Here is a 17,971-nt window from a genome sequence, read left to right on the forward strand (position 1 = left end):
TGCCATGTGACCTTGCTCTCCTCTGCTCATTCTTCTCCAGGCACCGCCCCCCCCCCCCCCCGACACCCACCCCGTTTCCCCATCTGTTCACCTAGGAGGGGCTGGCCCAGGAAGTCTTTAACGTTTCCAAAGCCATCTTCTGTGAAGTATCAGTGAACTTTATCCTTGTTACTTCAGTCTTAAAGGTATTGGTTGAAAGAAAGTATGTTAAAACAAGCATTTAATCAAAGGATTTTTTTCATTAAAGAATAAACTTTACATCTCTGGGGTGCAGAAGTGTCAAGAATCTTGGAGTCAAAGCAGACTTGGGAGGGTCTCTGAGGGACGAAGACAAACATGGCCCTTCCTTGGTTCCCTGTTGCTTGTGGTCCTGACTCAGCTTGGCTGTCAAAGCCCTGCGCCACCCTTGAGGGTGGGGGCTTGATCTTTGTCCCTTCACCAGGCACAGTACCTGGTGCTGCCCTTGACCAGGCCTGGCATAGAACCTGCTGGTTGGCTGGCCAGGGACGTGGATGGGTGGAAGGCTCAGTCAGTCAATCTCTAGACTCTCTAAGGAGTTAAGTGGCCCTCACTCTCCCAGAAGTGAGGGAATTCAGTTTGCCTCCCAAGTCTCCTCTTGGCAACTCTGAAGTGGCAGTATTTTCCAGCCTCTAGGCTCGTATTTTACACACACATATCACAGACACTAATGTGTCACAAGAGATACGTGAGAAGAACCTTGTAAAAGGCTCTATAGCCTGGTATCCTTCCTGTGGCAACAGGTGGCTGTGAATCACCTCCCCTCCCTGGGCCTCAGTTTCCCCATGTGTAAAATGAAGCACTTGGACTAGATAATCCTTGAGTTCCTTTCTAGCTCTAGCATCACCCTCAGATGCCCTGGTACCCAGAACAGTAATTGGACAAGGGACATGGTGACCCCAGGATCTGGGTCAGTCCACATCTTGGAGCATGGCGGAATCGTGGTGATGGCTGCAGCCCCCTGGAAACTGAACATGGCAGGAACTGGCTGAGAAATTTTTTTGCTGATGGTGAAATGTCCTGGCAGAGTCTATGCAGGTAGGTTGATGCAGGTGAGGGGAGGGGTTGGGTTTTCCCTCCCTTGTGGTCCCCGAGTAACATTTCCTTGCAGATTCAGAAGCTTCCAGGACTGTTTGTTGGGTGCCAGCTAGATTCAGCCACTCATATTGGCAAAGTGGGTGAACCGTCTTTCCACACACTGTCCTGGCAGGGCTTGCAGAAAGACTTTCTGCTGCCACCCCTTAAATGCTTCCCTGCATTTCATTGTTATTGTGTCTAGAATCATACCTTCCCATAGCCTTTTGGTTCCCTGTCCAGGTGGCATATTCTCTGAGGATGTTGTGGTCCTGATGCCATAATCAGCCAGGAATAACTTAGCTCAGTGTCAGAGCCACAAGGGGAAGACTTGTCCAAAGTTGGAACTCTGACTATTGAAAGAAAAATAATAATCCATTCTCAACCTCACCTCAGAGCACACCCCCAAATTCAAAAACTTTTGATCAGAAAGGAGACATAAATCCATTAAAAACCAGAGAGAAAAAAAAAAAAAAAAAACAGAGAGAAAAGGAGTTGGATATTTAACGTGTCTGAAAGGGGGAGCCCCTCTAAGCTAAAGAGCAACAAAATGCAAGAAGGCAAAGACCAACCAATTTGAATACATCAAAACCAAGTATTTCCAAAGTCAGTATCACAAGCAGAACCAAAAGGCAGAGTGGGTAAACTATTTGCAGATCCATACTGTGTAAAAGATAACACACAAAACCTTAACAGTAAAAATGCAACAGATAGGTATGTAATTCATGTAAACAGTTTACAGAAGAGGAAATAGAACTGACAAAATTTTTTGAAAAAACATTCAATTTCACTAATAACAGAAGATCAACGATAAAAAACAAAAAAAGCACTAGTTTTCACCAACAAATTAGGGGAAAAAAAGTTTAAGAATACTCAATGCTGATGAGGATACAGTGGAAGAGGCACTAAGTGTGAAGGGGAATGTGAATTGGTGTAACTTTTTGGAAAGTAATATGATAGTCAAAGGAGAGAGATGAAAGTTTCAAGAAAGGGCAAATGGCCTATATATTTATACAACATTTATTGAGTGTCTACTTTGTGTGAGGCATGGTGCTGGGTGTTAAAATGTGAAGATAAATAAGATATATTGTCTGCTCTTGGGCACACAGTCAAAGAGGTAGAAAAACACACAGATTCTAAAATGATACATAGTAAGAAGGCCAGAGATATGCTTGGGACACATGCAAAGCATGGAGCAGCTGGGGTGGGTGGCACAAGTGTGAAGCTTTATGGGAGTATCCAGGGAGGTTCCTAGAAGAGGTGCCTTGATGAGTAGGAGTTATTCAGGTAGAGGGCAGAGACAGAAGTGAGAGGCATCATGGATGAACTCATAGACAGGGTCGTCAAGGTGTGAAATAAGAGGCAGGGTGAAGAGTTTGGTCTTTTTCCTCTTGACAACAGGGAGTCACTGAAGCATTCTGAGTGGGCAGGTGCCATGGTAAGATTTCTGTTTTAAGATGATGACTCTGGTTACTTGGAGACATTTGGAGGTGTGAGAACCAGTGAGGAGATGATTGCTTTGGTCCAGGTAGAGAGGGCAAGGCCTGAATTAGGGTGGGGGCCAAGAGGATGAAGAGAGATAAAGTTAGGAGAAGCTGCTGACTGACTGTTGCTAGGGTCAAAGAAAGAGAGTCAAGGATGCCTCCCCTGTTTGTGTCTTGGGCAGATAGGAGAATACCCAGGAGAAAGAACAGGCTTGGGGGGCTAGAAGAGGATCGTTGAGCTCAATTTTGGACAAGTGGAATGAAAGGTGGGCATCCAGGTGGAGATGGCCTGTGAGGAGCTAGGAGAGAGCTTGGATCCCAGCAGAGATTTGAATGAAAGATTTGGGTTGTGACTGATGGCAAGTGCAGCCATGGACTTTTGTGAGCTGCCCTAGGAGAATGTGGCAGCTGAGAAGAGAAAGGGGGTCTAAGGCAGAGAACCTCTCCCCCATTTAAGGGTGGGCAGAGAGAAAGAAAAGCCCACAAAGGCAAAAGAGAAAGCAGAAAGATATGGAAAAAGCACCTGGAGCCTGTGTTGGCATGGAAACCCAGGGATGTGGAACGTTTCCAAGAGAGAATAATCAGCCGACAAAAGAGAAAAGCCAGTTAAGTAGGGACTGAGGGCCCACTGGATGGAGCAATTAGGGACCCCCTAGATCCTCACAGGAGCAGTTCCTATGGGAGATGGGTCAGAAGCCCCCACAAGGTGGGCCGAGGAAAGTGAAAGTGGGAGGGAAAGCAGGCAGCATGGCACCTGTCCTGGGGAGTTTGGAATATGGGGGAGAAGCTGCTAGAGCTATGATTTGGGTCAGGACGATATTCTGGGCTGGGCTGAGAGGAAACAAGGATAGACGTGATGGAAAAGAGGTTGAAAGGGCTGTCACCTAAAGTCCTCTTGTCTGTATAACTCAGAGGCAAGATCAAAGGGCATGGATGGTAAGGAGGAAAAATGGCTATTGGTGACCTTAACTAGAGCTGTTGTCAAGTAAGAAAGTCTACATGGCAGTTTGGAGCTCACAGAGGAAGTGTGGACATCTCCCTAGGGGGTAGATGGAGAACTAGGAGAAGGTGCGGAGTTCACGGAGCAGGGCCAGACTCTGAGCTGTGACTGACACTTTAGGGATGGATGCAGGAAGAGGATGCTGCTGAGGGGACTGAGCAGGAGTGGCCGGAGGAGAGGACCGAAAAAGTGGGGGCCCTAGAAGCCCAGGGAGGAGAGAGTTTCCGGAGGTCAGAGTGGCCATTTATGTGCCAGATGCACAGAAGTCGGGAGGTGAGAGCATCCTGTGGACCTGGTCTTTGGGGATCCCTGCCATAGCAGCTTTGGGGGAGGGGCCAAAGCCCAACTGGGTGGGGGTGATCTGGAGACTGGCTGAGAAAGCAGGAGGGAAAAGGGAGACCTGAGAGGACAGAAGTTTCTAGAAGGTGCTGTTTCTTACTCACTGACATTTGGAGGGAGGAGGGCTATGCGAGGACAGAAGAGCAGGGACAGGTAATGAAAGGGGCCCCCGGAGCAGTGGGATTAAGTGTATAGGTGAAGGGATTAGTTGTGTTCGTGGAAAGGGGAAAAATTAAATCATGTACATTTTACCAAGTAACCTGATCTCTGTGTTTTTCTGGAGGTTGTTTTTCTGCCCTCCCAGTACTGACTACAGCTCTAATTAGCAGTAGTTTCATCCTGCCTGATGTCTGGGGCTGTGTCTTATTCATTTTTGTACCTTTCGGTACCTAGCAACAGGCAGCGAGCTAGGTAGAGACAGAATAATTATTTTTTGCTTGAAATTAAATGTCTGAAATGGAGGTTCAGAATTTTTTTAACCACAAAGATTTTGTGACAAATACCAAGGAATTAACAAACACCAAGGAATTAACAAACAGGGAAATAAGAGTCAAGCTGTCTGTATGTGAGGCTGTCTGGGTCTCAGGAAATGCACTCTGCACTCTGGTGTGGGCACAGCTCTTTATAGTTTTCATGGTGAGGTTGTGACCATTGTCTCATCTGGTCATGGCAAACCCACTCTTCCTCCCCTAGTGAGGCAGACAGCTACCATTAGTCCTATTTCGCATGTTAGGAAGCTGAGACCCAGAGAGGCAGGATAGAGGGAAGGAATGATGGGCATTGAGGTCGGTGGGGATAGGACACAGTCTTGAATGCTTCATTCAGGGTCTTCACCACCACTACCTGGTTGGTGGTGCCTCCTAGACATCGAGTAATTCTTTCTTCCAAAGTCAAGAGGGAGGGCTTCCCTGGTGGTGCAGTGGTTGAGAGTCCGCCTGCCGATGCAGGGGACACGGGTTCGCGCCCCGGTCCGGGAAGATCCCACATGCCGCGGAGCGGCTGGGCCCGTGAGCCATGGCCGCTGAGCCTGCGCGTCCGGAGCCTGTGCTCCGCAATGGGAGAGGTCAAGAGGGAGCTTTGGTCTAACTGGCTGAGCTCGGGCCTCATGCCATCCTCTGACAGGACTCGGGTGGTGAGAGGCAAGACCTGAAGGAGAGGCCTCTGTGGCTTCTGTGTGAGAGAGCAACCCGTGTCCCACCACAGCTACGTAAAATAAGGAACAGGAAATCTCCCTAAGTGTAACAAGCATTGTTAGGGTGGAATAAGGGATGCTAGAAAGCCCAACCCCCCCCCCCACCCCCAGACATCCATTATAGGAAGTAACCAGGCAGGGCTTCCCTGGTGGCGCAGTGGTTGAGAGTCCGCCTGCCGATGCAGGGGACGCGGGTTCGTGCCCCGGTCCGGGAAGATCCCACGTGCCGCGGAGCGGCTGGGCCCGTGAGCCATGGCCGCTGAGCCTGCGCGTCCGGAGCCTGTGCTCCGCAATGGGGGAGGCCCCAACAGTGAGAGGCCCGCGTACCGCCAAAAAAAAAAAAAAAGGAAGTAACCAGGCAGAGGCAGGGCGACCTGTTAGGAGGCCAGGGTCCAGATAAGAGAGGGAGAGACCTGAACTAGACCAGTGGAGATGGAAATAGATCCAAAACTTGTAGGAGATAAAAACCAGAAATGATGGATCATTAGCTGTGAGGGGGAGAGAGAGGGTGAAGACAAAGACTCCCATGTGTCTTGGGTAGACGGTGGAGACACCTCTGGGAAGGGGACCACAGCATGGTCCCCACAGCATGTCCCCACAGCAAGACAGTGGTCTCAGATACAGCCAAGGGGTCAGGGTCATAGCCAAGTGGAGCCCAGCAGGCACTTGGATCAAGGGTCTGGGGCTCAGGAAGAGATTCTGCTGGAAGTACTGGCCCAGGGCCATGACCACTCGAGTAAATGGGAACCCGGAGAATGAATGAGATCACCAGAGAATGGGGCAGGGCCCAGGGCAGAATCATGAGTTACAGTGACATTTGAAGAACCAATCAAGGTGTGGGTAGGCAACAAAGGGGAAAGAAAAGGAAAGGCCTGAGACATGCGACAACCAACCGGAAGAGTGGGTTGCCATGGAAACCAAGGTAGTGAAGAGTTTCAAGGAGAAAGTAATCAACACTGTCAAATGCAGCAGAGGATTCCAATAAGATAAAGACAGGATTTCTTTCTTTAGATTTGATGATGAGTAAGCTTTTGATGACCTTAATAAGAGCATTTTGGAGGAGTGACGGGGCATAAGCTTAAATAATGTTGAGATGTGAGGGAGAGGTGAATCTGTCACCAAGAGTCCTTTGAGGAATCTGGAAAGAAGACTTGGAGATATGAAGGACAGCGGTGGGAAAGTTGAGCGTAGGAAAGACAGGAGCAAGTTCATAGGCAGATGTCAATGCTCAAATGTGACGTGTTGTTTAGTGACAACAAAAGTTTATTCATTCTACATATTCTAGTTTACCACCTATTTTGTGCCTGGCATTGTGCCTAGCACTGGATTCTGTGGTGAATGAGTTAAAATAGGCAGATTTCCTGTTCTCATGGAGCTCGTATGGTAGTAGGGGAGAAGGATGTGAATCAGATAATCACACACATAAATGTATAACTTTCGACAGGCACTCCGAAAGAAAGGTACCAAGTGCTGGAGGGTGCACAACAAGGGGACCTGCCTTAGGCCAACTCCTGGAGGCTTCCCTGAGGAGGTGACACTTGAACCAAGTTAAGGAGACAGAGTTAACTGGACAGAACAAATTGGAGAAGAGCACTCGGAGCAGAGAGAACAGTGTGTGCAAAGCGAGGTGCTGTGAGACCAGAGGCAGGCAGTGCTGGCTGGGCAGAGCTTTAGAGGCCAGGGCTGAGCTCCTGTGTCCACCCTGAGAGCAAGGGACGCGTACCTGAGGCCTGCCCTAGTATTTCCTGTGATCTGAGACTCTGGCTGGTCCATGGAGCAGTCAGAGGAATCACGGGTAGACTTAGGGAGACCAGTTAGGAAGCTTCTGTCTGTTTGGACACAACACATTCTGGTTAGTCTTGGTGCTGGATGGATTGAAGAGGGGGAGGGAAAGGAGGAGGTATTCCAGAAGTCCCCTGAGTTTCTGGCTTGCCTTACTGGTGGCCTGGCAGTGCTTTTCTACAAAGAAACTATGCCTGTGAGGCAGACCCCAAGTCTGGTGGTAGACAGCTGAGGCATCCAAGCTGGGACATGGGGAAGAGGTGGCTGAATGCATGGACCTGGAACACAGAGTGAGACCGGTTCAGAACTCCTGAGGGGTCCTGAGTGGAAGTGTGAATTGAAGTGGTATCAGGTTTCTGGAGCATTCTGAGGGGATGAGGGAGGCTGAGGAAGGAGAGGCCAGGCACCAACAACTGGGGCCTGTAAAAGGAAAGAACGACCCTCCTAAGGTACAGAAAAGAAAGGGCCAGAGGGGTCTTTCAGCAGAAAGATGGAGCGGTCATCAGTGGGTATATGCAGAAAGGTCAGGGGTCAAGGGCACATCCACAAGCTCCTCCGATGTGCAACTGCACAATCACCATAGTGCCCCTGGAATTGGGCAGCCTGGGGTCCCTGCTGATTGCCACCCCCAGGGCCCATGGGAGACCTCTGGGGACCTTAACGGAGGCAGCTGTGCGGGGGGGTGGGGGGGTGATTAAGGAGAGGAAGGAGAGAGGCAGCAAAGTCTAGGCCCTTTAAATTAAATTTTAGTCTTCAAGGAAAGAGCAGTGCTGGCATATGAATATTCTGAGGGAAGGGAGCCTGAGTAATGGAGTGATTAAGGATGGAGACAATTAGTGAAATGAGTTCCCACAGGGGTTGGGTTCAAGTGTGGTGATGGATAAATTAGTTTGGGGCAATAATGTGTATTTGACTGAATGGGGCAAAATTTAATTATTTACCTTTTAGAGAGTAACTTGATCTCCATGTTCTTTTGGGAGCTTTTATCTGACCTATGTACCAACTACAGCTCTAATTAGCACCATTTTTATCCTGTCTCATGGCTGGGATCCTGTCTTCTTATTTTTTGTGTTTCTCAGCACCTAGCAACAGGCAGTAAGCTCTTTGGGTGCTGAATCAATACTATCTGCCTTGGAATGAAAAATCTGAAGTCAACATTCACACTTTTTGACCAGAAAGAATCTGTGACGATTCTCCGGAATTATGATGCAGGAAAGAATTAGGGTATTAAGTCATGATGGCAGGGGTTTGCGCGGGTGGGTAGGTGGAGAAAAAGTAGAGAGGTCGGCTCTCCTCATCCTTATCAGCTCTGTGCCATTTATGCATGTTCACATTCATCATCTCATGTGAACTTCACCTTCCCCCACAAGCAACAGAGCATCACCCTACATCATAGAGGAGGGAACAGAAACTGGAGAAGCAAGCGCCTTTCTGACATAGAGCGCAAGTAGCAGGAGCTGGATTCAACCTCAGTCCATCCAGGATCCCAGTCCTTCTTCCCAGGACCAGGTTGAGCTGAGAGGGAGAGGAAGAGGGGTCTGTGAGGTCCAGGTAGAGACGCTTCGCAGGCACGTGCGGAAGGTTGGAGGTACGGTCCGACTGGAGACAGGATATTAAAGCGTCATATCAAACTGCGGTGATAACATCTGCAGTGCTAGCACTAGAGCAGGTAGCATTCTTGTCTAAGAGACTTCCCCCCCACATAAATGATACATACATTCTGTATTTACATTGAAGCCCTCTGTATTTTTTAAAAAGGTTTTTCTTCAACCCATCTGAAACGGCTTTCCGTGTGTGGTGTGACACAGAGATCTAATTTGATCTTTTTCCAAATAGATAACCAGTTGGCTAAGCACCATTTATTGTCCCAACACTATCTTTTCTCCCAGTTCCCTGTGTCTACACTCTGTTCAGGTCTGTTGATCTGTTTGTCTACTTCTGGGCCAGTACCAGATTTTAATGAGCAAAAGCTTTATCTTACTAGCCAGTAAGTTAAGCACCCCTCCCTTCCTTGCCCTTTACTCTTTTTTAAAATTACCTTGGTCATATTGCACATTTACTTTTTCATATACGCTTTAGAATCAGCTTGTCAAAGTTCCATGAAAAAAATCCTGTGGGAATTTTGTGTGGGATTTCATTGAAGGGAGAAATAACATCTTTAGGATATCAGTTCTTCCCATCCGTGAACATGGTATGTGTCTCCATTAAATCGAAGTCTTATTTGTTTGGTTTGATTTTTAATGCCTTTTAATAAAGGTTGGTCGCTTTTGTCATAAAGGTTTTTCACATTTCTTATTAGGTTTATTCCTGAGTACCTTATCAGTTTTGCTCCTTTTGTGAGTGTAAAAGGTTTTTCTTTTTTCTTTCTGCTTTCCAAATTTTAATCAATTTACTAATCACGATGCTTCATTCACAGACACACACTCGGAGTAAATGTGCTTTGTCCCTGGGCACACAAATGAGAGCACAGCACACATATAAAGTAGAACTAATTGGCTGGAAATGAATTAGAATTTTTGAATTAAAATTTAATTATATAAGTAATACATGAATACGTTTTCCTTTAAATAAAATTAGAGTATTACAGATAAAGAAGTCTCTACTGAACAGCCCCCCGCCCTTAGATCCCTCTCCCCCTCCCGAGGTAGCTGCTCTTAGGCTTTTGCTGTTCATCCAAAATGTTTTCCAATGCCCATTGAAACACATCTTCTGTTCTCTTTTCGTGTGTTTGTTTGCACAGACATGATGTGTACAAGCTGGAGGTGATGCTCTCAGCTTAGTGCGCCCTGTGGGACTCCTGGTGTAGCCGACGTGCTCCACCACAGTGTTCCTTGCAGCTGGCGACTGGCGGCCTTAGGGTTACACCATGTTTGATTTTCTTGTTTTTTATTTATTGACTATTAAAGTGTTTCCAGTGTCATTACATTAAGACAAACCTGTAAGAGCATCTTATATTTGTTCATTTTGCACATGTACAAGTATCTCTCTGGGATAGATACTTAGAAATGGAACTGATGGGTCATATAGGGTATTCGTATCTTAAATTCTAATAGAAATTTCTAAAGTGTTCTCCAAATTGCCTTCTAATGTAATCTCCTGCTAGCAGCGTGTGTGTCCATTTCCCCAGACCATGTCCAAGTTTTCCATTTTTAACCAGTCTGATGAGTGAGAAATAGTATCTTGCTTTTGTTGGCATTTTTCTGAATTATCTGCAAGACTGAAGTCTTCATGTGTTTACTGTCCATTTTCATTTCCTCCTCTGGATTGCTTGTACATATCCTTTACCTGTTTCTTTTCTTTTTTTTTTAAGGTTTTTTTGTCTTTTTGCTATTGATTTTTAAGAGCTCTTTATTTGAATATTGATACTTCGTCATGTATATTGCAGATGTTTTCTACATTGTGATTTGTGTCATTTAATTGTGTAGTATCTTTTTGTCTTAGAGAAATTTTAACTTTGATACGATCAAATTTGTCAATCTTACTTTTAGGCCATTTTTACAGTCTTATTTAAGAAAGTATTCCCTGTATCAAGGTCATAAGTATTTACTGTATTTCCTTCTCTGAAATTTATAGTTTCTGTATACATACATATTTAAGCCCTTATACTATATACAAAAAATAAATTCCATATGCACAAATCTTAGGATCTAACTTTAATTCCTCCCCATTCCCAAATGGATAGGTAATTGTTCCAACACCATTTATGGAATAATATATCATTTCTCCACTGATTTAAAACTGCTGCCTCTGCCTGACACTAAATTCCAATGCGGGTCTATGTCAGGGCTCTTTCTGGTCCACTGATCTATTTGTCTACTCCTGAGCTTGATAATATGCTTTGCTAACTGGCAGGACAAATCCCACCCTCTTTGTTGTTTTTGTAAAATTGCCTTGATCATCCTTGCATATTTGTCCCACCACATGAATTTTAAAATAGCCTGTCAAGTTTCAGGAAAAATTCTGCTGGGATTTTAATTGGGATCACATTGAGTTTTAGGTAAGTTTGAAGACAATTGGCACCTTTATCATATTTGAGTCTTCTGCCAATGCTCGTTGCTGTTACCGCTCAGTTCCGGTCACTGTTACGTCTTTCAGGGAAGTTTTACGGTTTTCTCTAAAGTCGTGCATATTTCTTGATAAATTTATTCCTAGGTTTATTACAGGTTTTGTTGTCAGCTATGAATAGGGTCTCCCCTCCCTTTATCTGTTTGGCCCTTGTTTTTCCATATTTCATTTCAACCTGTTTACCAGCCAGTGGGCTTGACTTGCAGACACACACGCAAAGTGAACATTCTTCCTCCGGGGGCACAAATATGCAAGCACCACCAAACACACAGAGCCGGCATAATTGGCCGAAAACAAATTAGAGTCTTTTCAGATCATACTTTAATTAACGAAGTAAAGCATGAATACATTTTCCTTTTGAAAGTAGGACAATATGAGTGTAAGTAAAGTTTCCTCTGGCCACCCTCTGAAATCCTAGTTTCCCTCCCTCCCCTGCAGTTTTATGAGTCTCCTTCCGTAGAAATGTAAGTATCGATGGAGGTATTTTGAATGAATCATCCCACTCTATAGAGATCTTACTGTAAGCTGTGTTTTTTCACTCCGTCTTATATTTCTAAGATATACTGATACAGAGAGCTCCTGCCAGTTCCTTTTAGTAGCTGTGTTATATTCATTCCCATGAATGTGCTACATTTTTCCTTCCTAAGATCCATGGACATTTAGTTGCATCCTTTTCTTTCCTCCATCATTAGCAGCACCACAGAAAACAGTCTTACACGTGCCTCTTCTGTAATGTTTCTCTAGGGTAGTGATTGAGAAGTGGAATTTGTGTTCTCAGGGTTTCCACATTTTTAGTTTTAGACGTTACCAAAGTGTCCTCCATAATTTCTGTACCATTTAAACTTCCAGCCAGAGGGTATGGGAGGACTCCCCACACCATAAGCGATTGTTTTAAATGTTTGCCAATTTGCTGGGTGAAAAATTGAATCATTTTTTAAAGTTTATACATACCTGTTTGCTAGTGAGATTTTCATATGTGTTTTAGGCATCTGTATTTTCTCTTTTCTGATTGATCTGTTTATTTTTGCTCATTTAAAAAATTAGGTTGTCTTTATCTTATTGATTTTTGAGTTTCCTAATATAATCTGGATATTAATTTTGTGTGTGTGTGTGTGTATGCATATATATATATATATATATATATATATATATGGCAAATGTTTTCTTTCAGCTTGTCTGTTGCCTTCAAATTTTGTAGGGGCTTTTGTTAGACAGAAGTTATCAATTTTGACATAATCAAATTTATCCATCTTTTCCTTTATTCCTTGTATTTATATATCATGTTTAGGCCTTTCTTACTCCTAAAGTTTAAGTATACTCTGTATTCCTTTCTAGTAATTTTGTTTTTATTTGGGTCTTTAATGCAGCTGGAATGTATGTTTATGATTGAAATGAGATATGATCTAACCTTTCTGCAAACATACAGCTGATTATTGCAACATGACGGACTGTCTAGTTCCTTCTCTCTCCACTGATCTGAAGTGAAACTCCCTCATATACTGAATTGCCACGTCTAGGTAGGTCTGAGGCGCTGGTTCTCTTTCACCAGTCTATATATTTCTGTCTGCATCAGACTGTTTTATCTGCTCTAGCTTGAGACCACCTTTTGATATCTGTTAAGTAAAATGCTCCATTTCATTGTGCTTCCTGTTCAATTAACTCAGCTAACTATTACTGCACGTTAACTCCTCCACATGAATTTTAAAACCCGCTTGTCAAGTTCTGTGAATTTAAAGATTAATTTGGGGAAAATCAACGTCAGTACAATCCTGAGTCTTTCAATCCATGAACACAGTATAGCCCTGCACTCATTCTGACCATCTTGTCTGCCCTTTAGTCCCATTTTATGGTTTTCTCCATAACCAACCTACCAATTTCCTGATGGGTTTATTCCTATAGTTTTTATTGTTGTTGTGAATGAGTTCTCTCTGCACCCCCTGTTTTGTTTTTCTTTTGCTTGCTACATTTTTTTTTTAATCCACTAATCACTGTACTTCATTCATAGACACACACAAAGTAAACGTTCTTCCTTCCTGGACACAGACGTGCAAGCACTGCCAAACACACAGAGCTGGCATAATTAGCTGAAAATGAATGGGAATTTTTTCAAATTAAAGTTTAATGACACAAGCACAACATGAATATATTCCCCTTTTTAAGAAATGGAACATTGCAGATGAATCTAAAGTCCCTTTTGGCCACCCACTGCCATCCCATTTCCTTCTTACCCAGGGGCTGCTACTGTAATGGGCCCAATGTACACTTTTCTAGACTTTCTAAAAATTTGTAAATCCATAGGTAGGTACCCACAGGAAGTTACATGGTATAGTTGTCTCAAGTAATGAGAATTTTATCTTTTCCTTTTCACTTTTCACTGATACTCAATTTTTGTATTGACCTGGATTTTATTATGGTTACAGAATGGCATGTCAGTATTATCATCCATCACGATGTGATGACCAGCGACCTTCTGTAGCCAAACCATAGGCAGATGTGAAAGTAAAGATGTAGAAGCTGGGAGATAGCAGTGAAGGGAAGGGATCGGAGGACTGACAGGGACGGTAATGGGAGGCACAGGAGCGTCTGTGGACACACAGTGGAGTCAGGAGTGAAGGGGGCAGGTAGGTTTCTTAAAATTAAAAAGATAACCAACAGAGGTACTTGACAGCTGTGGTGGGAGAAGCAGGGATGGAGGGGAGTAGTTTCCAAGTGACCCAAAGCCTAATCATGGGACATCAGTGGGTCTTATGAACTATTTAGAAATAGGGTATCATAGATGCTGGTCAGAAAACTCTCATGACCCGATTTTGACTAGGATCTTGTGGACATTGTCAGGCAGCTTCAAGGAAGCACTTTCCTCCCTGGTTAAAGAGATGCATCTGGAGAGCTTTGTTGGTCCTGCCCCTTCCTTTCTGCTTAGGTGCTGTTGGGTGAAAACATGATACTTGGAACTCTGACAGCCATCTTGTGCCCAGGAGGGGAAGGCCAGGAGATGCAACTCTGTGCTGACTCAGTTCGGACACCTGGCACCACTGACTTCTGGACTTTCTTTGAAATAAATAAAATGGTCTTGCTGTTTAAGCCACTCTCGGGTTTTTTGTTAGATGCTGGTGAAAGCATCCTTCCTAATGCAAGGGATCTAATTGTTTCTTAGAGCTGAGAGGTGACCTCAAGGAACAGATCACATACTCTGGGGTGAGAGTTTGGGGATGGAGAGAAGGCAGAGAAGGCTGCTCTTCTATCCTCTTGGATTTTTTTTTTTAACAATGTGTATGTATTACATGGAAAGAAACAGAAGACTTGTTTTAAAACAGTTCTGATAAGAAGTGTATCAAGATGTGAACAGTGGTTGCCTCTGGGTACTTTGGGTACTTAGCAATTTTCTAAGATGTCCACAAATTATTTTTGCAATTAAAAAATGCAAAGACCCAAGTTCTTAGGAGATAAAACATGAGAGAGGTAAGATTTTGGGGGTTTTGGGGGCTTTTTTAAAAATAAATTTATTTGTTTTATTTATTTTTGGCTGCATTGGGTCTTCGTTGCTGCTCGCGGGCTTTCTCTAGTTGCGGCAAGCGGCGGCTACTTTTTGTTGCAGTGGGCGGGCCTCTCATTGCGGTGGCTTCTCTTGTTGTGGAGCACGGGCTCTAGGCGCACGGGCTTCAGTAGTTGTGGTGCGCGGGCTCAGTAGTTGCAGCTCAGGGGCTCCAGAGCACAGGCTCAGCAGCTGTGGCACACGGGCCCAGCTGCTCCGCAGCATGTGGGATCTTCCCAGACCAGGGCTCGATCCCACATCCCCTGCATTGGCAGGCGGGCTCTCAACCACTGCGCCACCAGGGAAGCCCGAGAGAGGTAAGTTTTGATATGGGAAAAGAAAGGGCCCAGAGTTTAGAAGAGACTGCCCAGGTGAAATCCTAGATAAAGACTTGGATTCAAAAGACTTGAGAGCTGCGAGACTGGGGGGAGGTGAGGGGAGCAGGCAGAGTAGGCGTGGATCTCATCTCTTACCTGGTCCCCATGAGGCCAGCAACCTCCATGGGATACACCAAGGACAGAAATGAGTCCAGCATGTGTGGGGCACACAGGTTTGGGGCCTGTATGCAACACGAGGGAGAGCAGTGACGTGTGTGTCACACCGAGGAATTTGGGCTTTTATCCCAAGGGTAGTGAGGAACCAGTGAACGTGCTTAAGCAGAGAGACCCATGTGATCACGTTTTCATGTTGTCATGTTTCTTTGCCAGTGAAAAAAAACTCACACCAGCTCAGACAGAAACAGAACTTGATTGGCTTCTGTAGCCAAACCCTAAGCAGGCTAGTTGGGCGTCCAGGTCCCCTGAAGCCAGAGACTTGACTGTCAGAGCCTTCTTCTCCCATCTCCGTGTCTCCATGTCTCACCACATGCCAGCCCCACCCTCCCAGACCTGCTTCTCCACATGCTGGCATTCATGGCTACTGATGTTTTCCATCCCTCAGGTTCATGACCAAAAGAGCCCGAGGTGAGAGTGCAGGAATTTGGTTAAGAGGCAATCGGTGATGGCCAATAAGGTGGGTAATGTAATAAGAAGGTGAACTTCGTTCAAAACGGGACAGCAAAATGTTTTTCCGGGAGACTTTGCATTGGTCTAGGTAAAGAAAACAATAAATAAGTCCTCTCACCCCTCTGGCTGCCTGCAGAAAAGGGTTTGAAGCGGCCCCCCACAAGCCTGGAGGCAGGGAGAATAACTAAGAGGCAGCCGCAACTGTCCAGGTGAGAAGGGATGCGGTGCTGAGCTAAATAACGCGGCAGGTGGCGAGGAGGTGGATTGAAGAGACGATTAGAAGTAGAAATAGGAGCCCCGGGGCCAACCAAGCATGAGAGATAAGAGAAGATGAAAAGTTGAAGATGGCCCCAGTTTGCTGGCCCAGAAACTGCCACAAACAGATACAGCTGTATTGCCAAAGTACAGTTTCTTTATTTCTCCATGACTCAAGGTCACTCGTACCCCCCCCCTTTTCTGTTCAGTGGCGCAAACTTAGTCGGTTTGAGGTAAATGCAGTCACATCTGGACATTCCCTGAGTCTCTTAAGTAGATTCTTGGTCCTCTTCCAGCTTCTCCGCTTTCCACCGCTGCTTCCCTTCTCCTTGAGGGTGGTCCATGTTCTGGGCTCTCCTATTTTGCCCTGGTCCCAGGGTGTACATCTGATTCTGGATCCCAGGCTCTATCTACTGCCATCCACTGAACCGAGATGTCCCCAGCGCACCCTTGCCCTGACCACAAAGCATTTCCAAGTCCACCAGCTACACTCACGCTCTACCCTATACCCTCATCATGATCACCTTGCTACAGGGACACAGAGGACTGTGAAGGACACCCCCAGGCCCATCTGTCAAACACCTTCTCCCGTCAGGGCTGTCAACCTCTCCAGCCCTTGCTGGGAGGTGTTGGTCTCCTGGCAGACACCATGAGGAACCAGGCAATATCCCCTTCTACTCTGGGATAGCCCCAAATTTCTTTTGGGAGATCTAGCATCTACTGTTAGTTCTGTCTCCATGTGATTTCCCTCCTCTCTCTAGCTGGTCAAACTTTTATCCCTCACAGGCAGAAGGACAGCTTCTGCATTCTTCCCTATTTGCTGTTCATGGCATCGGTTTCAAGTTCTGAGTCTCTTGGATTCTTTTCTCTGTACAAAAGACCAGTGACCACAACCAAACACCATGTCTCTGTTGTAGGTTTCAAGAGACTATTTGAAACCACTGACTGACTTTCTCTTTGCCTTCATGCTGTAACAACCCAAATTCTCCCCCAAAACTCTGACTGAATGGGGAGAGAGTGGCCATGGTAACGAGTCTCCAAAGATGGCCACCATCAATTCCTGCCCTCCCTGTATGCACACACTACTCCTCACATCAAGAGGGAGAGTCTGTATCCTTTCCCTCCCTGTGAATCTGGGCTGCCCTTAGTGTTTACTTGGCCAATAGAACATAGGGCCAATAACAGAAAAGACATTCTGGGACTTGGGAGACTAGGTCATTGGGAGCGTTGTAGCTTCCACACAGGCATCTTGAAACACTTGGTCTTGGGACATTCCCTCTTGCAACCCAGCTGCCATGTTGTGAGAAGTCCAACCCCTGTGGTGAATCCACAAGTGAGCGCTCCGATCAACAGCCGTGGCGGCCAGCTGTGTGAATGAGCCATCTTGCACAGTAAGCCCAGTTGCACCTTCGACGACTCAAGCCCCAGCTGCCTTCTTTTTTTTTTTTTATTTTTGCGGTACATGGGCCTCTCACTGTTGTGGCCTCTCCCGTTGCGGAGCACAGGCTCCGGACGTGCAGGCTCGGTGGCCACGGCTCACGGGCCCAGCCACTCCGCGGCATGTGGGATCTTCCCGGACCGGGGCACGAACCCGTGTACCCTGCATGAGCAGGCGGATTCTCAACCACTGCGCCGCCAGGGAAGCCCCCAGCTGCCTTCTGACCGCAACTGCATGAGTAACTTTAAGCAAGAACCACCTAGCTGAGCCCTGTCAACACCCAGAACCATGAGAAATAATAAATTGTGTTTTCAAGTCACTAAAGTTTGGACCTGTTTGTTACGCATTAAAACAGTGACAGGCAAGGAAGTGGGGGGTGGGGGAGGGAAACACATTGAGAAACATACAGAATAGTGTCCTACTACACAGCATGTAAGTGGACCATTATAATACAGTATGGTAAGTGCAGTAATGAGACATAGATATGTACAGAACTTTCCAGAGCAGGTCACCACTGGTCTGATTTCTTAAAGATGAGTAGGAATAAGCAAGGTAGAAGGGACTGGAAGGACATTCCAAGCAAAGGAAGCAGCACAAGCAAAGCCCCAGAAGTGAGGAGTGGCAGGAGTGAGCTTCAGGGCACTTGGTGTTCCTGGAATACTAGAGAAGAAAGATGGAGTGAGGAGTGGATTGCAGGCGTGGACAGAGGTCAGACCCTTCAGGGCCTTGGATGCCCTCCGCATCAAGGAGTTTGGACACCATCCTGCAGTCAGTGGGTGCTGTTTTTA

General features: G+C 45.9%; 1 long non-coding RNA gene across 2 annotated transcripts; it reads left to right on the forward strand.

The window, feature by feature from the left end:
- The first annotated feature begins 410 nt into the window (after nt 1-410).
- Nucleotides 411-14,035, forward strand: LOC131740713 (uncharacterized). 2 transcript variants are annotated; one of them, XR_009330977.2, is made up of 3 exons: nt 411-1,056; nt 12,381-12,471; nt 13,875-14,035. It is a non-coding gene; the product is annotated as an uncharacterized lncRNA (long non-coding RNA). The 2 variants fall into 2 exon arrangements; XR_009330976.2 differs by lacking the exon at nt 411-1,056 and having other exon boundaries at nt 12,337-12,471.
- The last annotated feature ends 3,936 nt before the right edge of the window (nt 14,036-17,971 follow it).

The sequence above is a fragment of the Kogia breviceps genome, chromosome 14 (genome assembly GCF_026419965.1).
Source record: "Kogia breviceps isolate mKogBre1 chromosome 14, mKogBre1 haplotype 1, whole genome shotgun sequence".
NCBI classification, from domain to species: Eukaryota; Metazoa; Chordata; class Mammalia; order Artiodactyla; family Physeteridae; genus Kogia; species Kogia breviceps.